At 47.2% G+C, this 24514-nt stretch overlaps 1 long non-coding RNA gene across 1 annotated transcript; it reads right to left on the bottom strand.

Annotated features, from left to right (window-relative positions):
- Positions 1–799: 799 nt before the first annotated feature.
- Positions 800–13880, bottom strand: LOC126049286 (uncharacterized). The gene is made up of 3 exons (XR_007509147.1): positions 13828–13880; positions 2252–2800; positions 800–949 (listed from the first exon to the last, which is right to left on the bottom strand). It is a non-coding gene; the product is annotated as an uncharacterized LOC126049286 (long non-coding RNA).
- Positions 13881–24514: the final 10634 nt, after the last annotated feature.

Below are 24514 nucleotides of genomic sequence, written 5' to 3'. Positions count from 1 at the left end.
CTGCAGAAAGAGAAGAGAGAGGCTTTGGCCACGGGGACCCACCACAGCCTTATAGGAGAAAGCGCTTGGCTGAAAATAAACCTGGAGGGTAACGGGCAATGGCACTGTGGGCAGTTCAGAGGTGGGAGTCAAGCTCTCAATGAGTGATGAGCAGGAAAGAAAAGCCACTTGTTTCTCTGCTCCCATTTTCTGTCCCCTCCCTGAGTGTGGAACCGGCCTGGCAGTGCCGACGGGATGGGAGCGGGGCCGTGGCTGAGCTGCTCCGGCACCAGCCGCGGCTCTTGTGCTTCGGGACTTGGTTTTCCCTGTTGAATGTTTGCTGTACCCAAGATGGGTAGACAGTCAGTTCCTTTTCTGAAGTTATGTATTTCTGTGGAGACACTCAGCTAGTCCCATCCCCTAAGCAGTAAGGGATACTGCTGTAGCGGGGGCGCTTGTGTCCCTCATTTATATCCATCTCCTAGGGCTGTCTTTACAGCAGGTTGGTTGGTGCAAAGGAATTGAACACCACGCTGGGTGTCTGTGCTACACGGGACCTGAAGGAAACAGGACAGAAGCTTTCTGGTAAAGAGAGGAAGAGAAGGCTGACAATTCATGTGGTGCAATGCTGTGAGGGCTGCAATAAAAAAAGGAATCAACATTTCTTTTTGGCGGAGCCACGTTCCAATGGCTAAACAGGCTTTATAGTCAAGAAGAAGCCACATTTACACTGCAGTAGAAAATAGTGAGCGTACACTTTTATTATCTCATTAACACCCTCTCCCCTTCTCCCCAGGATCATTTGGCTCCGAGTCTGGCAGCACGGTACAATAACGTTCCCAGCAGAAACAGCTGGTATGGAGACAGGATATTGTTCGAAATGGCCTGAGAGACATCGTCACCAGGTGGCATTTATCAGCTGTATGCAAACGCCGCGCTTGAGTAAGGCGGTCTAAGAAAGGGTATCTATCTAAAAAAAAAAAAAAGAAGTACAACTTAGCAAAGAGAGGATTTGTAGCTGAAACCTCCTTTTTAGTATAGGTGGAAGGGAAGGGAGTAATAAACAGCCCTGTTAAGCTAGTCTGTTGGCTTTAAACCAAGGTAATGAGGCATGCGGGTGCTTTGACAAGGAGCCAGAAACTGCATTTTGCCACCGATTTGACTTCTACCTTTTTTGTCTCTCTTAAGCTGACAGTAAATTCCTCACAGTCCACTGAGCATATCAAAATGGAGCTCAGGCTAGGTCTAATGCACTGTTAATTGGGGATATAACCTTTTAAAATACTACTAGGAAAATAATTTACTTAATTAAATATTTCCAGTTGTGGAAACCGCCCTCTAGGCAAATTGCACCACCTCTTCCCCCTTTGCACACACAAAATGTAGAATAAAAATGGATACGCTCATTTTTTTCCTGCACGCAGCATTTCCCACCCCCATCCCTTCTCAGCTGCCCTTCCTAGGGCTGCTTGCACAGGAGGGAATATTACTTTCGTGCTTGGGTCAGAGAAGTGGGAGGGTGAGCTCCTGGCTCTGCTGCCCGCTTGTTTTGCAGCCCTGGACAAATTCTTAACGCCTCTTTGTGACAGCTTCTGCATCTATGTGGCCTGGAGACAAGCACTGTCCTTCCACCCCATCACTCTGCTCATTGATTAAGCGTCCACAGGCAGCTTAGACCTCCTTTGGTAGCAGATGTTAGGTAGAAGAGGACTAAGAGTTTGTTCAGGCCAGAGCACTGCCAGTCTGTTCCTCGGATAGGATGTTGCTCAGCTCTAGGTACAACAGACAAGCCCTGCCTTTGGGGAACTGCAAGCAGCATGATCCCACCGCCCGATCGAAGGTTCATGACCACTCCAGGGAGCCACTGGTGGCCTGCATTGGCAGAAGCCATGTAGGAGACAGAAGTACACAGCAAAACAGGCCTAGTTGTTTTGTACAAATCTCCCTGACACTTTAGAGAATCTCATCATGGAAGAAAACTTGGGGGTTGTACAGAGACGAGCCTCCTGAAAGGAGAGCATCAAATCTTAAACCCTCTTGCAGGAGTACTTTTTTCTCCAGATGCAGTACCATCACAGCCAGACCGAAAATGTCACCGCTGTGCTTCCGGATCCCTTTCGTGACATGAACGCAAAGCTTCCATTGGAGAACAAAGTGTTTTAGTGATCTTCTAACAACCATCTATAACTAACTTGCAGTACTTGCCCTGCAGTAGATAGGCTCCTTATATCTAAAAGGTGCCCTGCAGCGAAAGGATTGAATCAAAACGTACCTGCGTCTTTGCGCACAGTTGCTGTTCAGTGTATAACCTGTACCGGGTCCCCAAGCAGTTCCTCGTGCCTCTGTTTTGTCCAAGGGCACATCTATGCTACCACTGGTATCTGCTAATATTTCTTCTTTGCGACTGAGAGAATTTCCCCATCTCTGTGCGTTTTGCCTGCCTCCCGCTAGGTACCACGACAAATATGTACAAATGATGGCTTGCAAGTGAGGAAGGCACAGCAAGTCACACATTAGATTTGCTTGTACTGCTCAGAGACTTGTTAACTTGCTCTCTCCTACAAACGCCTCAAAGGCTGGGAGGTGCTTTCTCCAGCGTCCCCCATGGCAGCAGCGCAGGAGGCAGGTGATGGAAGCCCGGCTTGGGCTCGGGACATCGCGTGCACACCGCTGCTCCGGGGACTGCTGTGCACGCCAGGTTTGAAGGTAGTACCAAAAGCACTTTGGGGCATGCTGAGCTGTCAAAGGATGGTGCTCTTCAGCTGGCAGGAGACGCTCACCTTGGAGCTCGCTCGCTCCTCGCAATGAGAGCGCTGGCCACCTGCAACACAGAAACTGCATTTCAAACTGCTTCCTCAAAACCAAGGAAGAAAGGGTTTGGGGGTTTTTTTGGCCCGTAATGAAAACAAAGGGGAAGTGGGGAAGCCACATTTGTGATCTGGGTAGAAATTTTACTATCCACTCCAACAGGAAGGGTGTTTTCTGACAGGCTCTTCAGGACACCTGTTTTTCACCGCAGCGCACCTCCCCGCAGTGCCGGCTCTATCGCTTGCTGGTGTGTTTTGACAAGGAGCTTGCATTCCTTCTGACGTTATAAATTCAGAAGAGGCCAGGGTAATCTCTTTGCCTGACCTCCTGCCTCATGCAGGCCACAGAAGAGCCCAAGTTCATTAATACCTGAATTTATTCTACATGAAAATTAGTCTGGAATAGCCACTGCAAAATTTATCTTTAACAGCCCTCAGAAATAATAAGCCCTCAGAAAGACAATATTCTGCTGTCTGAGCATAGCAATAATTATTTGATTATATGGGACATTTCAGACCCTTTCGTATGCAGCTGTTACGAGTTGTCCTACCTGTGCCTGTTTCTGAGTGAGTTTTAAGTACATTAATTGATGCCACATGCTGCCTCCATAAGGAACACGGGAGTCATTTGGCAGATCGTGTGAAGCCAGTTGGTGGGTCTCAGCCCAGGTCATAGTGGAGAGATGTCAACAGCTCAGGGAGCTCCCAAGTGTCCACCCCACAGCCTAAATGGCTGGGGACCCCCCCACACTTTAAAGAATACCCTCATTACAGAGGTTTATGTAACATCTGGAGAGGTGCCTCTGGTCTCTGGCCCTGTCAGAGTGATACCTTTCACTGGCAACGAGCTGGAGCTATTTTTAGGATTCAATGGGGAAACAAACCTTGCAGTGGTCTCATTGCTTAATTGCTCTCTATTGCCTTAAGTACAATGGCTAACAGCTAAAATAGACTTTGGGGTGTTGCCTACAGAGCACTGTAATGGTTTCCTGCTTTTTCTTTCTATTTGCAAGGTATTTTAAGCTGGTCTACCTTTCCTGGACTGCCCAAGAGGAGTGCACTGTGTTGTGCACTTTCATCAGCTGATTCCGGGAAATGTCAGTTATGCTGTTCTTCTGCTAGTAATACGTTTCTTGAACGATTTAAAAATAGCACAGTATGAAACATTTCCATCTTCTCTTTTCTGGAGGAGAACTGAGGGGGAGTTAACTCTTTTCTGCTTTGCTGGAGCAAGAAGTCGTACAGCGTTCAGGGGCTCTGGGGCTGGAATCAGCTACTGGTGCCGGCAGAGGCAACGTGACGAGGGTGCCCGGTGGGACCCCGAGCTAAAGGAGGCCCTCGTCGTTGTGGAGCTGCCGGCAGCCCCGGCACACATAGCAGCCGTGTCAGTGCAGGACACGGCAGGACTGGGCATCTGAATGCTGACCTGCCTCTCTGCTGCTTTTACAGCTTGCTCAGAGGGCTTCCCAGCCAGTGTCCACACGGCCAGCTGATGCTGACCGTGTTAAAGCTCCTCTCTCTCAACTGCTCCAATACATATGAACCCTAGAGTCTAAACCTACACTCGGAACTATATCTCCCAGACATCCACGTCAGTCCTATTGTGCCATCCCATTTTTAACCCCTGTCGGAGCACCTCAGTACAGGCTGCTTGGTCCGTGCCTTGTGTTCATTGGTGTCTCCTTCCTCAGCTGTTCAGTTTCTTGTTAACCGCCCCTCCCGTTTTGTTTTGACCTTCCAGCACCTTTTTCCTTTCTTTTTTGATCCTCCCCTCCTGGCTTGTTCCTTTTTGCTTCTCCATCTCTGACATTTCCTCCAGGGGCACCTTCTTCTCTGCTCCCCACCTGAAGGCAGCTTGAAAGACAGTCATCTGCGGTGCTGTCCCAGGGAGCTGCTTGGCAGCAGCCTGCTGTGATAAACCTGGATCTACGCATGTCAGAGGCAGAGGGAGAAGAAAGATTGTTTTATCACCTGAGCAGCAGAAGCCTATGTTCATCAGGCACAGCTTCCCCTATCCGTTTGCACTTGCCATGCACTTTTCCTCTGGTCTGTGGCCCCTTTGGGACTACTCTGGTAACCACAAGGTTGGGAAATACTGTTTCAACCACAAAATGCAGCTTCCTCTTTCGATGACAATTAACTTTACCCTGGTGCCTGTGGACAGCCTAGAAACATTTAAACAACAACTGGTCTTGGCCTGCTTGTGTAAGCACCTCCAAGGTGCCCACGTGGTGGCTCAGATTTTTTTCCCTGAAGGCGCTCCTGGACACATGTCTCCTCCAAACCTCCCCTGCCGAGTGCAGCCCCTTCCAGCTTTGCCTCCCCCTCGGTGTGACCCAGGTTTTCTAGATGCAAGCTGTTGGTGCAACCACACAAACGCAGATTGCCCACATCATCTGGAGGTGGAGGAACAGTAGAGGTCAGTAAGAGTTTACCGGCACATGGTGGTGGTGGAGGGGTAAAGAGGAGAAACAGCGATGCAGTTAAGTACAGATGGCTTGTCCCGGTCCTGGCTGAGGTTGAGTGCCGCCTTTGCTCTGGGCTGCAGGAAAGGCTACACAGGAGAGCATTTGCTTTGGAGCCCGCCCTGTTGAAAAGAATACAAATATCCCCACCAGCCTCATGAGTCTGGGGCTATGGGGCGTCTCTTTTCAGACAGGTGTCTAGAGGCACATCAGGGCTTTAAACTGCTTCCAGAATGGTACTATTTCGTTTTGTTTTCTTTCTTTTCTCATGGGCAAGTAATACTTGTGGTAGGTCACCCTTGCTTCCTCTGCCTGTCCATAACTGCTTTAAAGCACTGATTAGATGGTTATAAATCGCAAGGGATCTATGGTATTTTGAATCACTCTGAACTTTGGCATTATAGCTGAGGTCTTGAATGCACTCTCCAGCAAACCCACTCGATACTGGTTTCTGTTTATTCAGCAGTGATGTCATATCAAACTTTCTGGAGCACTCTGATGGAGACTTAAGTTTATTAAAAGAAGCCTGGACAGCAGAGCCAAGTTTAGCTGCAGCCAATTTATTCAGTAAGACAGCAAGTTGGGTAGCAAAGCAGAAGGATAGCTCTCACCTCTGTGCTGATGTCTGGCTTGAGAGCCTGCATCTGCTCCGTCTGCAAATGCTGCCATGTGCAAGGGTCTGTCCTGAACAGGAATTATCTGCACCCACAGCAACCCAGGGTTTCAACCTTAGCTCATGTGAAGAAGACACCTGTGTGCTTTATTTGTCTCCGCTTGAAACTAACACTGGCTCAGATGCATTTTCCACCAAATAAAGGCCCTACAGACATGGGGAGAAACAGTAGTATATTTTGCAAGAAAATGTTTTCCAGTGGGAAAATACTAAGTTGCTAATGTGTTTCAGAAGCAACTTATTTTCCATGAATTTTCAAACAACACGAAGGAAGGTTTCCAAAGTTGCTTGGCAAGCAGCATTGTATCAGTACGATGCATGGATTTTCCCACAAATTTCCTTGCTCCTCAGGAACCCACCAATATTTGCCATACATCCCCAGCCCTTCCCTGAAAGAGATGCAATAGCTGGGAACGCAGGGCTTTTACACTCCCTGATAAAGCGTTTGCTGGGAGATACGGACTCGGGAAGCCCTTGACAACTGCTGACTAAAACTGGCATGGTCCTTGTCTCCTCCACCACTCTTTACAGCTGAATATCTGCACTCAAACCTCTCCACTCTAATGGCAGAGATTGTGTCACTTCAAAGCAGCAGCTACCCCAGGTCTGTGAAGCGTGTTTCACCAAAGGGAAGATAAAACCCCATAGCTACTCTGCAGTATGAATATCCTGTGATTTCTGTTTCCTGGGCGATTCTGAAAAGAGTATTTTCCTTTAAGCGTTGGAACAAAACCAAGAACGAGGGCTTCATACTAACAGTATACCCCAAGTTTCAAGCAGCCCTTTGCACGTACACGTTCCCTGCCGCGCTTGATGCTGCCTGCACAGCCAGGCTGGGGGGGTGGTTGTCTCAATCCAGCTGAAATGCTAGCACTTCTTGAGGGGTGAGGGAAGTATACGGGAAGGGGTTAAAGTAAAATAATTTAATGGCTTTTTGTAATGCACCTCTAACAAGGTGACCAGGACTAGCTGCAGCCATGGCTTTCTATGAGCACAGCTTCGTTTCCCCGGTAGCAGTGAGTTGTGCTGCTCTAGCGGGTTGAAGTGTGTTTTAAAGGTTTTCATACCTGTTCAAAATCCCCCGAGAAGGCCGTGCACTGGTGGCCCTTCTGAGCAGCTGGGAGGGGACCTGTGGCTGCTGCAGGGCCAGGGCACAGGGCTCCTGCGCCAGGGGCCCTTCCTTCGGAGGTTTGCTGCACAGCCTTAGCCAAAGCACCGAGATGCTGCCAGCCAGGCTCTCAGGCGCTGTAGCACAAGCTGCCTCACACAAAGAAAGGTGGGTGAAATTCCATGTTTATAAAGTACAAGCGGAACATCCCAGGGCAGCATAAAATATTACCTTTTTTCCTTTATTGGCACTCACAGGAACAGTTAATGCTCAGTTTGGGTAGAGCTGACGACTCTGTTGTTGTTCATCGTTTATCATCTCTAGATTATTGTGGCTGCAAATCATTTGGCCGATTTCTCTTTTTTTCTGCTTTGCAGATGGCAGTGTCCATGAAGCATGACACCCTTGCGGGCATCTGACTTACTGCGAGGAAGCTCAAGGACCTTTGAGGATAAAATGACCCTCAATATTAATTGACCTCTAACGTTCGTGGACTGATGTGCTATGATTTGCATGGTCCTCCCCAATACAAACTCTCTCTGCTTGAGTCTTTGCTTGAAGACTGTGCTGCTCCCAAGAGAAGCCTGTGCCAGTGATGGGCCAGCACACACAAGAGTGTAATTTTATTGCTGTGCTACTTTATGTTCATGCTTCAGCTCCAGTTCAACCTCTTCCAGGGTGGGGGTCTAATGCACTTAAGGTGTAGCTAGACTAAAGCAGCATGGAATAAGCCCACCACTGTAATTCTACATGAAAGGAAACATGCAGAAGCTGCATTTCTCCAGCTGGTGTCCTGGTTTTTTCCAGGGTGGACAGCTAACAGAGCTGAGAAGCTCCTGCAGCTGCAAACAGAGGGTGTTTCCAGCCCCAAGACACGCTGAATCAGTCAATGATGTGCTGTTCTCCTCTGCTGCCTTATTAGCAGTTAAAAACTAAGAAAACACAATGCCTTCCTCAAACATCTGCCTCATTTGCCTTCCTCTCAGCATAGCAACAGCCCCCACCACAGACTAGCCCTCATTACAGTAGCTTGGGGGGGAAGCGTAGGTCAAATTCTTCTCGCATAACAAGCTGCAACCCTGTGATCTTTAATAGGATTATACTGGGGAAAAAGGACAGGACCCAGCCTTGTGATTGCAGAGCAACTTATGATTCATGGACATCAGTGTACTATCTGGGGACATCCTGGACACTGCCGCCGCCTCCTCCTCCTCCTCCTCCCATTAAGATTTCTTTGTGCAGAGACACAGGGTTTGTTCAGCTGTTCCTGACCTCAGTCCCTGACCCTATGCAGCCAGCACCATCCAGCTGCTGGTGGCTGGGCCGAGTCCAGAGCAGGATGGAGCAGCCCAGTGAGCAACAGAAATGACCAGGCATGCTCTCTTGGGGTTTGTGCCTTAGGTTTGACTGCCTTTTGGGCTGAATCGTCGTACAATTCGGTCTCATCTCCTCCTATCCCTATAAAATACAGCTACTTTTTGCCTTGCAGCTCTCCCCTGGAAGAGTACTTTGATGATAACATGCAGGCTGGCATGGGCTGCAGCACTGGTGACTCTCAGAGGTGAACTTTGGAACGATGCTTCTTCTCTCCCGCATGCAATGTTTTTTGGGGAAACTTAACAGGATCCTTGCTATTTTTGAGGCCCTCTTTGTCAAATTCAGTCAAAATTGGCCAACAGGCTCAAACATAAGGGTGACAAAATGGGTAGTCCATGAGATTGCACAAAACTTCCTTCCATAGGAAACAGGTCTAAAACATACCTAAAACTAGGTGAAGGAGTGCAATGCGTCAGGAAGATGGGCAGATTTAAGGGACAGAGCCAGACCATGTGCAGAGGCACATGCCCCTCTCCCAGGAGCATCCTTCTGGACTGCTCTCACAGCCAAATAGCCCATTCCCACCCACAGTTAAAAACTCTTTCCAACATGTGTGATGGGCCTGTACTGAAGGGCAAAGACCTAGGCAATGCTGAATCATGCCACCTCCCACCATCACTAATGCACCGTACGCCACTTAGGAACGAAGGTTCAGGGTTTCTAGAAATAGAGAGCAATAAAATATCATGTCATCTGCCTGAAGATTCAGCAGCCCACGTGTTCTCCCACACTCACTGCTGCACACTGGTGCTTTGGGTAGTCCTCTGGCTGGTCCTTCAGCAGTGGATTAGATTCAAGCTCTGACTCCTGAGCAGGGGCACGCTTCAGAGACAAGCGCTCACGTCAGTGGCATTTACCAGGGGCAGTGGTCCTCTCTGCAACAGGATGAAGCTTGCATGAGTTCAGGACAGACGAGTGCTACCAGCAATATTATCAGTACAGCCTTCATTCTTCTTTGGCAGGAATGGGATGATCTGATTGTAACCAAGCCTGAATACAAGCCCCTGTCTTCTCAATTTAGCCCACCCCTTCACTGCAAAATACAAAGGTTGGTAAAAAAAATTCCTAACACATCCTAGTAGGGAGAAGAGTGTCTCCACAAAGTGTCTATTTATATAATCTCTGCAGCACTCGGATACCATGGAAATCGGTAAAGAATAATATCTTAGTGAGCCTGTTGCATTGCAGCTTTACGTATCACTCTGTTTGTTACCAAGCTTAAACCTCTTTCAGGGTTCTGCCCCCAGGCTGGCCCCGGTGAGTAGTTATATTTTGGGATCACTTTGCATTTTCCACACATTTCACCATATTATTTCTAGCCATTTTTCCTTTCTCTGAGCCCACAGCTCCTCCCTGTCCAGTACTCTCCAGGAAGAGCAGCCAGGTAATGCTTATTCCCCCACCTGGCTCCTGCATGGGCATAGTTCTGAATACAGATTGCAGACTATTTAACATTGCACATCTCAGTACCACCCCACGATTCTCTTGTGCTCTCCCCTGATACCTTACTGCCAGCTATCCTTTATTAGCAGTGCTTTGGGCGGTTTTTAAAATTGCTAAGTCTTTGTCAGAGCCAAGGCAATTTGAATGATGGTTGAGGAACTCTTTTCAAACGTGCTACTGAGACCCAAATATATTCCACCTTATCACATGCCCCCTGAATCTACTAAGCTTGCAATTCTAGCTGGTAGATTCATTTAAAATTCATTTTGCTGGGGCATATGTACATTTGTTAGACTGCTTATCCCATATTCTGAGGAAACTGGCCTTTAGGCAGCCCTGTTGCTGGGAAGTCTAAAGACCAAAGTCCAAAAGGGTTTAGTTCACATCCAGCCCCTGTGGTGGTTCACTCATTAAAAGAGATTTCATGTCTGTCTGCAAACTTCATGCTGCCTTCTGATGGGTCACAGGCTTGTTAGAGACTCCTGTCTTCTGCTCATTTTATGTGATCGATTGTGATTGCAAGCTCCAAACCCTGATCCCCCCCTTGCCAGGGTCCTGCAGGAATATCTGATTTCTTCCTGGCACTGGTGATTGCTGTGGAGCTCATAGCAGCTCAAGACTGGCAGATGGGCGGCATCCAGAGGACCTGCCCTGGGGGACAAAGACTAGGCAACAGTTTTACATGGATGGTTTACTAACATATTTATCTGATGCCAGAGAGGTCACACATCCTTTTCTTTAAGCACTTGGGACATCAGGAAAAAGCTTTGGACTGTCTGTAAATATGTACAAAATATGAATTATTCAGCATTGCTGAGGATAGCGCTGTTATTCAGGGAGCAGCCCAATTCAAAAAGCTCTCCAGGTCTAAAGAACTATGAAAGAAATACCAGAACAGAAAGGAATAATGCGTGGCTTAGGCTATAAACAGCCATGTGTACCGAAATACGTGACAGGTCCTAGCCCTGGGTTTGCTGGCCCGCTGGCCATGGGCACACGCGTGTTGAAGTGGCAGCTGCTCGCCCTGTGAGGAGAGAGGGACGTGTCCTCCGTTTGTCCTTTCCCTACAGCAGGTTGGGGGCTTCTGTTTGAATCAGCAACTTTGTAGGTAAAGACCAACTCTCTCAGCCAGCTACGTCAGCAAGCAGTTAATGGGACGGCTCTGGTCTCCGCACCCCTGGTGCACTTCATACTCGCCCCAAGAAACAGGCCACATTCAGCACTGCAGGGACATGTCCTTCCACACATGCCCGATGCAGCTCCTCACAGTATTTACAATGATCTTTTGTCGCTTCTCGAACAATAAAACCGCAAAAGAAAGCTTTCATGCTGTAGGCAAGTGCGAATTCTAGATCATTTGGGCTATTAACCTTCTTACTTGTGGATATTGCAAACGTTTAAAGATCTGCCTGGCTAAGCACCCTTTCATTAGCTCATGTAGCTGAAAGTTAGATATATGAACAAACGGAACAGAATGCAATGAATGACTGTAAAGATCATCTAGGTGGACTGCCAAAACCAAAGTAGCTTTATTTTGCTGTACACATTTTATGTACACATTGATTAAATACATTATTCTTCAAAAGGGAGCAAATTGCTCTACTCATGCTGACCAAGGCTCACGGAGTTAATGCTTGTAAGCACAGCCAAGTGATGACAGGAAAGACCTGAGAGGGTTTAAATACTATGAAGAGCAAGGAGCCAATTAGCAGAATGGACCAGGATAGAATTAGTATTCAAGGGTAAAGATAGGAAAGGAAAATGTGGAGTATCAGGAAGGACTTTGTGGCGGTGAGATATGCAAAATTATCTCCCAAAAGTAAAGTGGCAGAAGCTCTACTGCTTGGTACATTTAAAATTAAGTTGGACAAAGCGATAGTGGGTGAATGCAAGATAACAGTTCTGCTTCAGCAGGAAGACGGGCTCAAGCTATTTTCATCTTCAGCTCCTTGGAGCTGGCTGTTAGCACGATCGTTTCTAAGCAGGAAACTAAAAGTGTTCCCGCGATAGCAGGTAACAGAGAGCTATGCCTGTACCTACTACTAGCTCTGGCAATTTTAAGACATTTTGCCAGACAGATCTATGAAGAACAGGAAAAACCATGAGGGCCGAGACTGCTTTTCAACTCTGTGCTAAATCAAGAAAAAACCCAACACAAAATTCTAAATTAAATAGTGTGTGAGAGAAATCTAGAAGTAAATGGAAAAGAAAACAATAGGATATGTATACACACACAGAGTGATATCATTAGGTTATACATAATAGACAGTCATTATAGCATCCTAACAAGAATTTACACCTCTGGACTACTGAGGACATTCCCCCAGTTTGCCTTGTAAAAGAGATGTGTCACCAATATTTTCTGGTTCCAGACTAAATGAGGCATTTTTTATGGGAGATGTTGCAAAAAGCCTCTCTCTTGTGGCAACAGGGGAGTCAGGGCTGGGCTGGGACAGGTTCTACCACTGATTTCCTGCATGACCTGAAATTGCTTCCTCTATCTTCCTCAGGGTAACCCCGATAACATGACAGTGGATGGGACCACTTGCCAAGCATGCTGCATCTTACATCTCTTGCTCAAATCATTCTGAAGACAAAACTCTCCCAGCTGTGACTAAATATTAGTCACGCACAGAAACAGGGACTTGCGTGAGACGCGGTTAGCAAAATCACAGCCTACTATGGTGAGAATTTAACAAGAGTATTTAAACTCCCAAAGGTTAAAACAGCTCCCTTACAAAGCAGCTGAGCCTGTTGCTGAGTTGCAAGCAGCCTTAACGTGGTGGTGAGCCAAGAAGTCGGGTGGGAGGCAGGGGTTGAGGGCAGCTCTCTGCAACTACCCGCTGCAGCGCCCGATTTAAGGCACGATGCGATACGCTGCAGATCTGGCTCCGTACCTGTTTGCGGGTTTGCTGGAGGGGCTCTAGGACCTCAGATCCAGCATTGCAAGAGAGCGAGACAACCCTTAGGAAAAAAGGAAATTGTTGTGGAAAAAGCCTGCTATAACTCACGAAGGCAGCAAGCAGCTTTGAACTGGCACGGATCCTACATAATAAAAGCGACCTACTCGTTTAATACATTTCCTTCAACAATAGCTGGGAACTATAAGGCCCAGCTGTGCAGCACAACACATCATCGTACAGCCAAGTGGATACCTATAGATCTGACTTTAGCAAATTAAGCAATCCATTTACTGCCTATTTCTGCTACTACTGAGACTTGCACATGGATAGTATATGAGGGGAAAGCAAAGACACAGCGAGTTAGATTTGTGCTGCTGCCAATGTCTGTTATCACAGCAGAGAGGAGCATTGTTTAGATACTAGTCTGCGTCTTGAGATCTTGGCCAGAGTCATCTCAAAGCTACAGGATAACTTTGATCAGTAGCAGCTCCCAGGGAGCAGCTAGGCTGACAGTATCACCAGCTGTACAGGGGAAGGACAGGCCAGATGGAAATCAGGCCTAATACATTTTATGCTTGGCAAATGTCACTATTAACGGTAATTGCGACTACTTTTTCCTCAAACCACACTTTCAAGTCTCAGGCTCACGTTGCAATCTGGTTAATGTTCAGAAGGGAGAACAAGTCAACCCTTCAACACCCCCCCATCCCTGCCCCTGTAATGTATTCTTCTGTGAAAAGTCACAAGGTTATAACAGAAAAAATGGGACAGATCTGAAATATTTCTGGGCTACAAGCCCTGGCCAAGCAGGGAGAACTGTTAAACTGTGGGACAGTTTTCACGCAGAAAGGACACAGCCCAGTCTCATACTTCATTCAAAACTAAGTTACCAAGAGCGTTGGAGAGTACACCATAGGCAACAAACTTGCAGGGAGTCCAGATGACAAGCAAACAGAACCTCAAAAATTAGCCATACCCCCCCCCCCCCCCATTTCATTTCCCTAAAGCTCCACAAAACCACGCACAAGGAAAGCTGACTTTCCCGATAGAGGCAATTTTGTCTATACAATACCTGTGCCTGTTGTCCTGGAAGACCATCTGGAAGTAGCTGGTACTATGTTCTCCATTAGGCTTTCATGGCTGAAAGATTAGAAATACATATTTGTCACTTATATTGACATTCTTATTACCTCTGCCATTAATCTCATTACCTCTCCTGGCTAAGCTATTGCTTTCTTAAGCAGCTGACTGTACCCAATTAAGGAGTAAGCTGTGTATATCAAATCACATAGGTCAGGCTTTCCTTCCTTCTCTCAGGAAAGGTGATTTTAAACAAAAGTTTCTATTAAGTGAGGTTGGAAAGAAATTCATCCTGGCTTTTATCTTAATGGTCTTTTGAATGTCACCTTTCCATTTAGATCCTCTTGTGATAATCAGGGGCTTCCCACTGACACACAAAGTCTTTGGCAGCTCTTTTCATAATACCTGTCCCTTCAGGCAGCGCTCTAATTCAGGGAGCTTGAGTGTCTATAGAAAGAAAAGCAGTGCTTATTAAAAAGAGCACACAAACTTCATCCACTCTGAGCCTCGTACATTATTCCCTGGTGAAAAGGATTTCCAGTTCCTCTTTATGGAAGTGGAGACTCATGAATACAGAAAACCCAGTGGATCAGTCTGTTAGTCACGCCATGTCCCCTAGCCTTCCTCTAGGATAATAGCAAGCCTCAATTAGGCGCAAAAAGAATTAGTAAAATATCAGCACGAACGATCAGACATCAGATATCTATGTGGGACTTGATAATGAAGCACAAAGAATTAATTTTTGTCTGGAAGGCTGTATCTGTTGTGGTTACATGGCATTACCAGTTCTGTCTGAAATGCCTTCTTTCGCCCTTTACAAACTGCCTTTAAATCCCTCTTGAAAGTAATTTTCTTCCTGTCTTTTCTGCAATGAGAAAACAGCAGGTACTGGTTTGGTTTTTTGTTTGGTTTTTTTTTTTTTTTTAATATATGTATTTTAATATATGTATTTTAATATGCCTGCTACAAGATCCATTAAGAACCGCACCCTCACTGACAGTAACAGATCTCTTTCTTCATCCAATCTTAATGCTCCTCTTCTCATCACCTCCTGCTATGACTTCTGAAAAATACAACAAGCAGGCAAGGGGAGGCAGACAGCAAATCTTCTCACACTCCTTATCCAACTTCCTGCCATTACAAAAATAGGTCTCCAGGGATGAGTGCTTACCCCAAAGAGTTCAGTGAGGTACAGAGAGAGGCAAACACATGTTATTCCTGCAAGCAATAGCGTGATCATCATGGCTTCGCCCTATTTCTCTTCGCAGCCTCACCTGAGAGTGATTGCTTTGATCATTGCTAGTGCTGTGGGCAATTAATCTATCAGTGCCTGCTTTTTACAGTGTTTTGAAGAATGCTGCATTTGCAGGGCCCTTCACCAGGCATAAACTGATGTAGCTCAGTTGCAATGTGATGGTCCGGCCTAACGCAAATAAAAAAAGTAAGCGTAGCTGCATGTTGAATGGAAAGATCAAGCTGAATTGCAATGTAATCCTCATCTAATACTGACACGGAGGCACAGTCACTGCCTAACAGGACACAGACAACCAAGAGCACGGAGTTGCTGATTAAACAAATAAAACAGCTCTGATGAGCAGAGAAATGCCGAATGCTTCCATCAGCAGTTCATTTAGGCAAGCTCTCAGCGCATGAGTAAACAGATGCCAGATGCCCCCCAGAGCAGTGCAATGATATCAAGAAAAATTCAGGTGATGGATGGGATATCTAAAGCGTTAAAAAAATCTATTTCCTTGCACTGCTTTAGAGCAATAAAGGAAGTATATCTGACACAAATACTGGCCAGCAACACTGGGAATGCTACACTTCTGTCTGCTTTCTGCCCGTTTCAGTTGATCAGCAAGATTTTCAGGAAGGTCAACACATTTTAATAATGTCATCCTGGCCAGAGAACAAAGAGTTTCCAAATCTGAGCAATTACTTTGGAAAAACTCAGGCTAGCATCCCTGTCAATTCACAAATTTTTCATTCTGTGGGACAACCTTAAACTGGGTGGGAGGCTAGATGATAAGCTTATGATAAAACCTCATTAGACCCTACCCTCAACAAGAAAAGCATTGCTCTTTGCAAGGAGAAGAGAGCTTTTTCTGCCATTCCTGTACAAAATAATGCATGGGGCGAAGCTGCCCTCCCGCAACTCTGGGGGTCCCTTGTCCCAGGCTGCGCTAGTGCAGCTCCAGCTCATCTCTGCAGCTCCGGGACATTGGCCATGTGGGGCAATGAATATAGGTTTTGGTTTTGCACTGCTCCCTGCACTTTGTGGCATAAATTATGCCAGCATGTTACCACCCCTCCCTATCTGGCCGTGCCATGTCCTTTCCCAAAAGATTTAATGCCCAAGGCTTTCCTTTTTCTCTTCGTGTTAATGTGCTATAAACACCCATTTCTCAGGAAGTGGCAACGGCATTTGATCCAACCTCATGTGCACCATTATCGTCCTGCTCTTCATGGCAGTGCTACTCTAAGAGATCCAGACTGAATATTCAGCCTGACAACTTATTCTTTTGGGGATTTGAAAGGATTTTTGTATGATTCTAGATATAAAACCCACAGGTACGTGTGGTTTCATCTTTATCTCACCCACAAGTGGAATAACTACTTCAAGTACTGGTGGGAAAAAGCAACCTCAGGTAGCAAACCCAGGAATTTCACAGGTGGAAATAAATCATCCCTTTCCAACCTCAGGTCTCGGGAGAGAACAGCTGTGAAATGCCACCTTCAGCATTTATCCGCACGGAAGACATTAGCCCAGCTTTCCGAGCTAGCTGTCACCTTGGAGCAAGGGAAAGAAAAAGCTCTCACACCCAGACTAACAGACATACAGACTTACTCACTAAAAGTATTGATACCTGACATGACAAAAAGGCCTCTGTTTTTCTTACTCGTTGATATTTTGTTTTCTTACAAAGCACAACAACAAGGATAAAAGACCTTCTTCCCCCTCGTACCTGGACCAAAGCCATATGAATAGGCTTAAATCTTTCAATCAGGTGAAACAAATGCATGCTCGCCTAAGTCCCATTTACAGCCCAGTTTGGGGGAACAGGAGTCCTTATTCTTTTGTTGCACAGCTTGCATTATGCTTACATCGTGTTTGAGTTAGCCTTATAAAGCCTAATGACTTCAACTATAAGGTATTAGATAGCTTATTTAGTTTAAATTGTTGACAAAATGCATATAAATTATTTACAAGTCCTAATACAACTGCATGTCCAAACTCATGCAAATTTATTTTCTCCGTTAGCAGAATGATATGAGTATTCTCAAACAAAAGAACATTTTTTCCTATCTTTGCCTTGCAATATAAGCACCTTACGCAATATGTACACATATGCGTATGTATATGCACACGCACTGTGTCACGGCATAGCTGATACAGGTTATTTAAACAGAGGGTGCATGCATCTGAAAATTGTGCAGGGACTAATTGACAGTTTTCTGCTTTGCCATAATTCTTTCTCCTAGTGCGTGTCTCATGGACTCTTAATGAAGCAGACATCTAATGGGGAAAAAAAAGAGTTGCTAATTGTGTCATTAAAAAGGTGATGTGTTGGTGCACACACAGCCTGTCAAATCCAGTCCTATCAGCTTTTCAGCCTGGACTAACGCCATGTGCCTTGTAACACTAGCTGTGTTACCCAACAGCCAAAAACGGTTCTCTCCAAGAGAAGGAGCTGTTGGAGGATGGTTGTGGGAACCATCCTCATCCCTGCCTGCCAGTGCTGATGGCTGTCGGGATGCAGGTGGGTTCCTTGAATTGGGTCCCAGGGGACTGCTGAGCAGGGCTCTGACTGATGAAGTTGCTCATCTTGTCGTGCTTTCTGTTCAGCATCGAGCTCATGGTGGGTTGGGGTTTGAGCTACTGGTTCTCTGCTGGTCCAGAGAAAGGAGAAAGCTTTAACAATTGCATTAGGAAGCCCCTGGTTTTTTCACCATGTCAGCAAATATGCAGCATTTGCTTTAGGGAGGACATTTCCCCACCCTCCGGAAGCACTTTTGGAAGTTGTTTTTGTAGGAAACCATCGTTTTTCTAAGTTATGTGAAGAAAAGCAGAGAAAGAGTTAACAAACTCAGTCTACCAAAGTGAAATTGCATAGGGCAGGTGAGGACTTGTTCATCCTTCCACGGCACAGCTGGGAGCTTCTCAAAAAGAAAAATCACAAGTAAGGTTTGTACCAAAAGTGAAGACACCCTGAGCATAGAGGCTGCTATGAGACTGAACACCCGTCCTCTTATATTCAGCTTTGTTAGAGCTTATTTACAAGCCATCAAATAAAAAGCTGAAAGTATGTTACAGCACTACACTAAGGAAATACTGGGCATATTCCAGAAGTTCTAAAAGGTCATGGCAGTGAAGCATGCGGTGTTAGATCCATCTAACCTGCACCTGTGGGAAGGTAAAGAGGATGACACCTGAAGGACAGGATGCCATCCAGAGGGACCTGGACAAGCTCGAGAAGTGGGCCCACGTGAACCTCATGAGGTTCAACAAGGCCAAGTGCAAGGTCCTGCACCTGGGTGGGGGCAATCCCTGGTATCAATACAGGCTGGGGGATGAAGGGATCGAGAGCAGCCCTGCTGAGAAGGACTTGGGGTACTGGTGTATGTAAAGGTGGACATGAGCTGACAATGTGCGCGCGCAGCCCAGAAGGCCAACCGTATCCCGGGCTACATCAAAAGAGGCATGCCCAGCAGGTCCAGGGAGGGGATTCTGCCCCTCTGCTCTGGTGAGACCCCACCTGGAGTACCGCCTTCAGCTCTGGAGCCCTCAGCACGGGAAAGACATGGACCTGTTGGGGTGGGTCCAGAGAAGGGCCACAAAGATGATGAGGGGGATGGAACCTGTGAAGAAAGGCTGAGAGAGTTGGGGGTGTTCAGTCTGGAGAAGAGAAGGCTCCAGGGAGACCTTATAGGAGCCTTTCAGTACTTAAAGGGGGCTTATAAGAAAGATGGGGACAGACCTTTTAGGAGGGCTTGTAGCAATAGGACAAGGGGTAATGGTTTTAAACTAAAAGGGGGTAGATGCCAACTAGATATAGGGAAGAAATTTTTTCTGATGAGGGTGGTGAAACACTGGCAGAGGTTGCCCAGAGAGGTGGTAGATGCCCCATCCCTGGAAACATTCCAGGTCAGGTTGGACGGAGCTCTGAGCAACCTGATCTAGTTGAAGCTGTCCCTGCTCACTGCAGGGGGGCTGGACTAGATGACCTTTAAAGGCCACTTCCAACACAAACCATTCTACGATTCTGCTCTGCTTATCTCCCTCCACTGACTGCAGAGGGATCCTGAAGGACTATGGATCCCTGCTTGCTGCAGCAACCTAGTGACTCATGCTGAACTTTGAGCCTCACTGGGTAACCGGATAACCAGCTCCTGCAAACCAGAAAAAAGGTGTTTGGTACCTGTGGTGTGCCGGGGGAGATGAGATGATGTGTCCCCCTCATGCAACCATGGGAAAGAGGCAGAGCCTGCACTAATCAATGAAGTCACAGGTTTTCCTCCAAAGGTTTGGGTTTTGCAAGCCTTCTGTAGCTGTTCCTTCCTTGGGGAGGGAAGGGGTGTCCAGTGAGAAACAACCCCCTGGTGAGCAGGTTTGCCTGCTCGTCATCAGTGTCTGGTGTGTGTTCATCCTGCTGCACCAGGGCTGCTCATGGAAATCCTGTGAGCAAACAGTTCTCTCATCCAGGATAGGATGTGGGAAGCAAGGAAGTTCATTTTGCAGGGACTTTATTTTGTACAGAAGTGAGCTTGTGTGTTGTAGCTTGGGCAGTTAATTAAGAACGGAGAGCACTTTTCCTGGGGCAATGTGCTTGTTGGATAAAGACCTTCTTAGAGACAGCAGTTGATATTATTTATGGCTTGAGCTGATCTAACAGCTTGCTGCCAAAGAAAGGAGAAGTCCCGCTTCTCCCTCCCTGGATTGACACCAGCCCTGGCAGCCCTCTGAGCTGGCTCTGCTCCCTGAGCTGGCAGAGGCAACCTCCCTAAGTCCCAGGGGAGCAGGAACCGGGAGCAGGAGGACCCCTCGCCTGGGAGCTGTGGCAGAGGAAAGGGAGCAGACAGCTGTTAGATCACATCAGCTGCAAGATGCAAGTTCTCCTTCAGTGCTAAACAGAGGCGAGATGAAATCTGCATGAAACACTTTGATCTGGCTTCTTAGCATACACAAATAACAGTAGAAGCTGGTTATAACATTATTTTCCTGCAGGACACCTGCCTCATTCACTAGGCAGGATGGGCCGTCCAATACTCTGATTCATTCACTGCACAACATCCAGCACGTTAGGCAAGAAACATACACCAGAGAGACATATAATCAAGTAATGAAGCAGCGTTGTAACAAAAAGGCACCGTATGACAAAGGAAGGAAGCACAACTTTATTTCTGTAAATGCCTTAATTCTGAGTGCTTCCATAGGAAATGTGTCCTTTTACATGTAGCTTGTAGCGTAAGACTTCCTATTTTTGTAATGGTAAAGAAACTGTGTCCAACAGAACGATGTACCAAACCGAAGTTATGCCCAGTTGTGCACAAGCTTATTTGAGAGTGTATCGCCACAGTCCCCTGTCATAAGAAACGGTTGGGTCTTTTAGCTAATTGATCTCGTGCTGCTTGGACCATTTCAGGGGGAAGGAGCACTGCTGGCATTTCTTGTAGCTCTGGTTAATGGGCCAGAACTTCTTCGTATTTGTCATCTCAGCATCTCAGCACAGGTCTTGAGGATCAGAACTTTGAACTGAAGCACCTGTAGTGACATTTTCTGTCTAAGTACTTTTGCGGACCAGATTTCAGCTCCTGTAAGTGCTGAATTAACCTATTTCCATGACCTAGAAATGATATTTTTTTCTGCATACACAGCATTGCTGAGTCTCAAGGTTTATTATGTCTCTCTGAATATTTGGTATGTTTCTTAAATCTCTTGCCTGTGAAGAATGTGAAAATCTTCAATTCCATCAAAAAGGAAAAAGTTATGATTGTTCTCATTGGAAAGAAAAATTGGTAGCCAAGGTGGAATCTGTAGGTGCAGCAGCAGAAGGCAAACCTCGCCAGGTCTGCTCTGCTGCAGGCATCATTCCCAGCACCCATCCTCCCTCTTCAGCCACTTGCCTCAGTACAAAATAACAGAATGTGGGTTTAAGATCTCTGCATGCAATTCAGAATATTACAGGCGGGAACTTGGACGACGACATGAAGTACAGATTTGCTCAGGCACGTTGTGGCATGACAGTGCCGGGCAGAAGGTGGGTGTTCAGGGGGAATGGTCAGCTGGCAACTGGTCCGGTGACACGAATGGGACCCAGCAAGGTGTCCCACACCGCACCCTGAGGACCTGCCCTGAAAGGCTCCCACAGCTACTTTAAGTGTGACACTGTATAAAAATCTTATGGACATCACCTGTAATTTGATGCAGTTTGTATTTAGAAAAGCCGGATAACCGAGGAATCGTGGTTTTGCTTGCAATCCTGATTTCTTGCCGCGGCGATGCTGTGGCTTGAGTCTGGGGGCAGTGGTCAGAGACCCTCTGAGAGCACGCTGCCTGCGCTGCCCGCTCCCCAAAGTTTCTACCTACCTCCTTGGCTGCGCTGGCTTCCAACCAGCAATGACAATACATGTCACTAGTTTTTAACGCAGATGGAGTATTTATAGTTTAGGGCTTTGGTACTCTGTTCCATAGCTTAATTAGCAATATAATTTCCTGTAGATCTTCCTGTACTTGTGGGAACGGAGGAGAATGGCAATTACTGTGGAAAGCCAGGGGCAGCGGGGGGAGAGGAAGAAAGACACAGACATACACGCAGAGCCATTTCTCTGCAAGTGCGTAACGAGGAGATGGCACTGAGCTAATGCCAGCAGAGGGGACTGTCTGCGGCGGCTTTATAAGGGAGTAATGACTTATTTCGTGTTCGACTTCAGGAAGGTTCCCGTATTGCATAGGAAGAAATCTCGTACATATTGAAGTAAACTGGCTTCAGTCTGCACTACCAGCACAGCCTGCATTACTGATACTTTCACATTTGAAGAAAAAGGACCTAAACAATATTATAAGTGTGCCCAGGAAATGTGAACAGCTAAGATATTCATGTTACAATAAGTGCTCAAAGGCCATATTGTCTAAGGAGCTGTACAAACATAAAAGACCAGATCCGTGCACTAAATCTAGCTTACGTCAAGGAAGATGAAGGGAAAAATGTGAAGCAGCGATACAGGGAAGGTGGTCCAGAGCAAAGAGTTCCTGAGACACACTGCTCCCATGGTGAAACCGGCCTAAGCAGATCCCCTTCCCCTGGGCAGGTATTTCTCACAGAAAACCCTCTTCTAGCCTCCAGCCCCGTCATGGGCAGCTGGACTTATGCTGGTGCATGGTGTGTTTATATCACCCCAAAGGCTTTTCTCCTGACTTCCATGAAGTGCATTGGCTGCAGAGAAGCCCCCCTAAGAGCTCTGGCTCCAGCTGTTGCAGGGGAAGGGGCTATGACTGCAGAATTCATGGCTGCGAGTTCAGATTTCCAACACCACTGAGCATGGCAGCGCTCGTGGAGCTGCGCTGCTTTCTCAGCTGGCTTCTAGCTCTGTGTCGAGTAGGCCGATTCAGAAACCCTGCCTCCCTCCAAAAATGAGAAAATCTGAAGCTCACATCTACATCAGTATTATGAAAACCTTTATAGCATGACATACACATATAGAAATTGCTTCTCACAACACTTCTTTCCCATGAGGTGGATAAAACTGTTTTCACCTATGAGAAGGTATGAAAAGGGAGGTGGAAAGAATTAAAATGATCTGAAAGTCGCCATAGCAGCAGAGTTTTGACTGCAATCCAGGCCCCTGTGCCTTGCTGCTCAGTTTTAACCTCTGCACAGACACCTTCTCCCACGGCATTCTTGGCCCCTGCTACAGCAGCTGCCAGCTGAGTCAGAATTCATATTTTAAGCAGTTCTTGCTCAAGCAATTATGTATTTTACATGACTGTTTTGTAATTATGTGCACAACAGAGGCATAGTTCCCTTCACTGCCACCCTTCGCATCCTCCTAGGTGTCATTTAAAACCAGTAAGGAAAACATTTAAAGAGTTAGGAAAGGTGAGCATCTGCATGTTTATGAATGAATGAGCGAGCCGGTAAAGCCACGCTTGTCCCCAGGCATTGTTTATAAATCATTTGCAGGATGAAAACGAAAATGCAGTTGCAGCCACAGATGCGAGCAAATCCCTGAGCTGGGCTCAGGCAGGAACGCTGAGCTACTGCTACAGTTTTCTCCGAGCTTCCAGCTCATGCGACCCACGCGCTTTCTATCTAAACCTTTGTGCGATGCCTGCTTTGCTGCAGACATTCCAGGACACGGCTCTGTGAGGCAGCCTTAATTTCAGAAACTAGTGTGTCTGTATATATATACACACACACGGTACATATGTGTGTGTATATATATACACACGCACATAGAATAATGTGTCCTGGGATCTCTCTAGCAAACCAGGAACTACCCCTGCACTACCCTGAAAGGCCCAGATACAAGCCACGAGGCTGAATCATCGCTCACCCTGCCCGAATGCCTTCTGCAGCCGGGTGACCGAAGGGTCTCAGCCCGAACATACTGCCCAACTCATGCTTTGCACGGTGCCTGTAAACTCCCCCTCCTCTTCCTCCTTCCCCCCACCCCTGACCATGAAAAGACCTCGGGCAGCGACATGCCAGAGCTAGAAGCAGCTTCCCAGGGTGCAGACAGTGACCGATGCACATCAGGCACGTAGCTGGCACTTGGACATCTTTGAGTGGCATTTGGGCATCTTTAAGGAACAGCACTCCATCGTGGGTGGGTGGCCGGGCTGTGAGCAGCCCACACACCTGGGGGAGGCCAGGGGGTGCTGGGGGCGAGGGCGGGGGGGGTGGGCGGCATTTTCACCTTCCTTCAAGGCACTCTTTATATAGCTGGTTACATAAAGCTGTGCAATTTGGCTCCTGTTGGGAGAGAAATGCGGGCGTAGGAGTACTGGTACACCAAACCCGACTGTAAAAGTCATCTGTGCGGTTTGGGGTTTTTTTTTTTTTCCTATCATTCACCACTAATCTCTAGAACAGTCGCTGCTAAATATTTAATAAAACAGAGCATAACTTAGCAGTAAGTCATGGCACGCCTCTAAACCCTGAGCTGGCAGCCGTAGGATGGCCCCCGTACAGTTTTCCAGCCGTGCCAGTGCCAAGGCCTCCTGGGGACAGTGATGGGCATTCGCCCCCTTCCCGCAGGGGGGGACTGGGACAGTGTGGGGTGTCGGGGAGCTCAGAGGGGGCCCGTCCTCTCCCTCCCCAGAGGAGCTGCGGTGGCCGGGGGTGAGAGGGACGAGGGGGTGCTCCCCTCCCTCCATCCCTCCGCTGCTGACAGCTCCTTGGCCACGGGGAAGGGTGAGCACGCGTTTTGGAGCTTGGCACGGGAGCGGAAAAAGCACTGCTTCTCCCAGACTTGACATTTATTCGCGTTCACGTGGTGAGTTTCGTGCCCGAGACGAAGCCCGGCTCTGCCGTGCCGCTGTGCAGCACCGCCCGCACCGCTGCCGTCTCCTTCAGGGAACGCATTTTCCATAATGAAAACCAATTGTGTTGAAAATAGTTAGGGAGCCGTGCAGCGTAACATCACGTACAGATGAACTTGTAATTGCAGCCAGCGCT

This window comes from Accipiter gentilis, chromosome 22 (assembly GCF_929443795.1).
Source record: "Accipiter gentilis chromosome 22, bAccGen1.1, whole genome shotgun sequence".
NCBI lineage: Eukaryota > Metazoa > Chordata > Aves > Accipitriformes > Accipitridae > Astur > Astur gentilis.
Note: the sequence above shows the minus strand (reverse complement) of the source record. Positions and strands in the feature narration are given on the sequence as shown.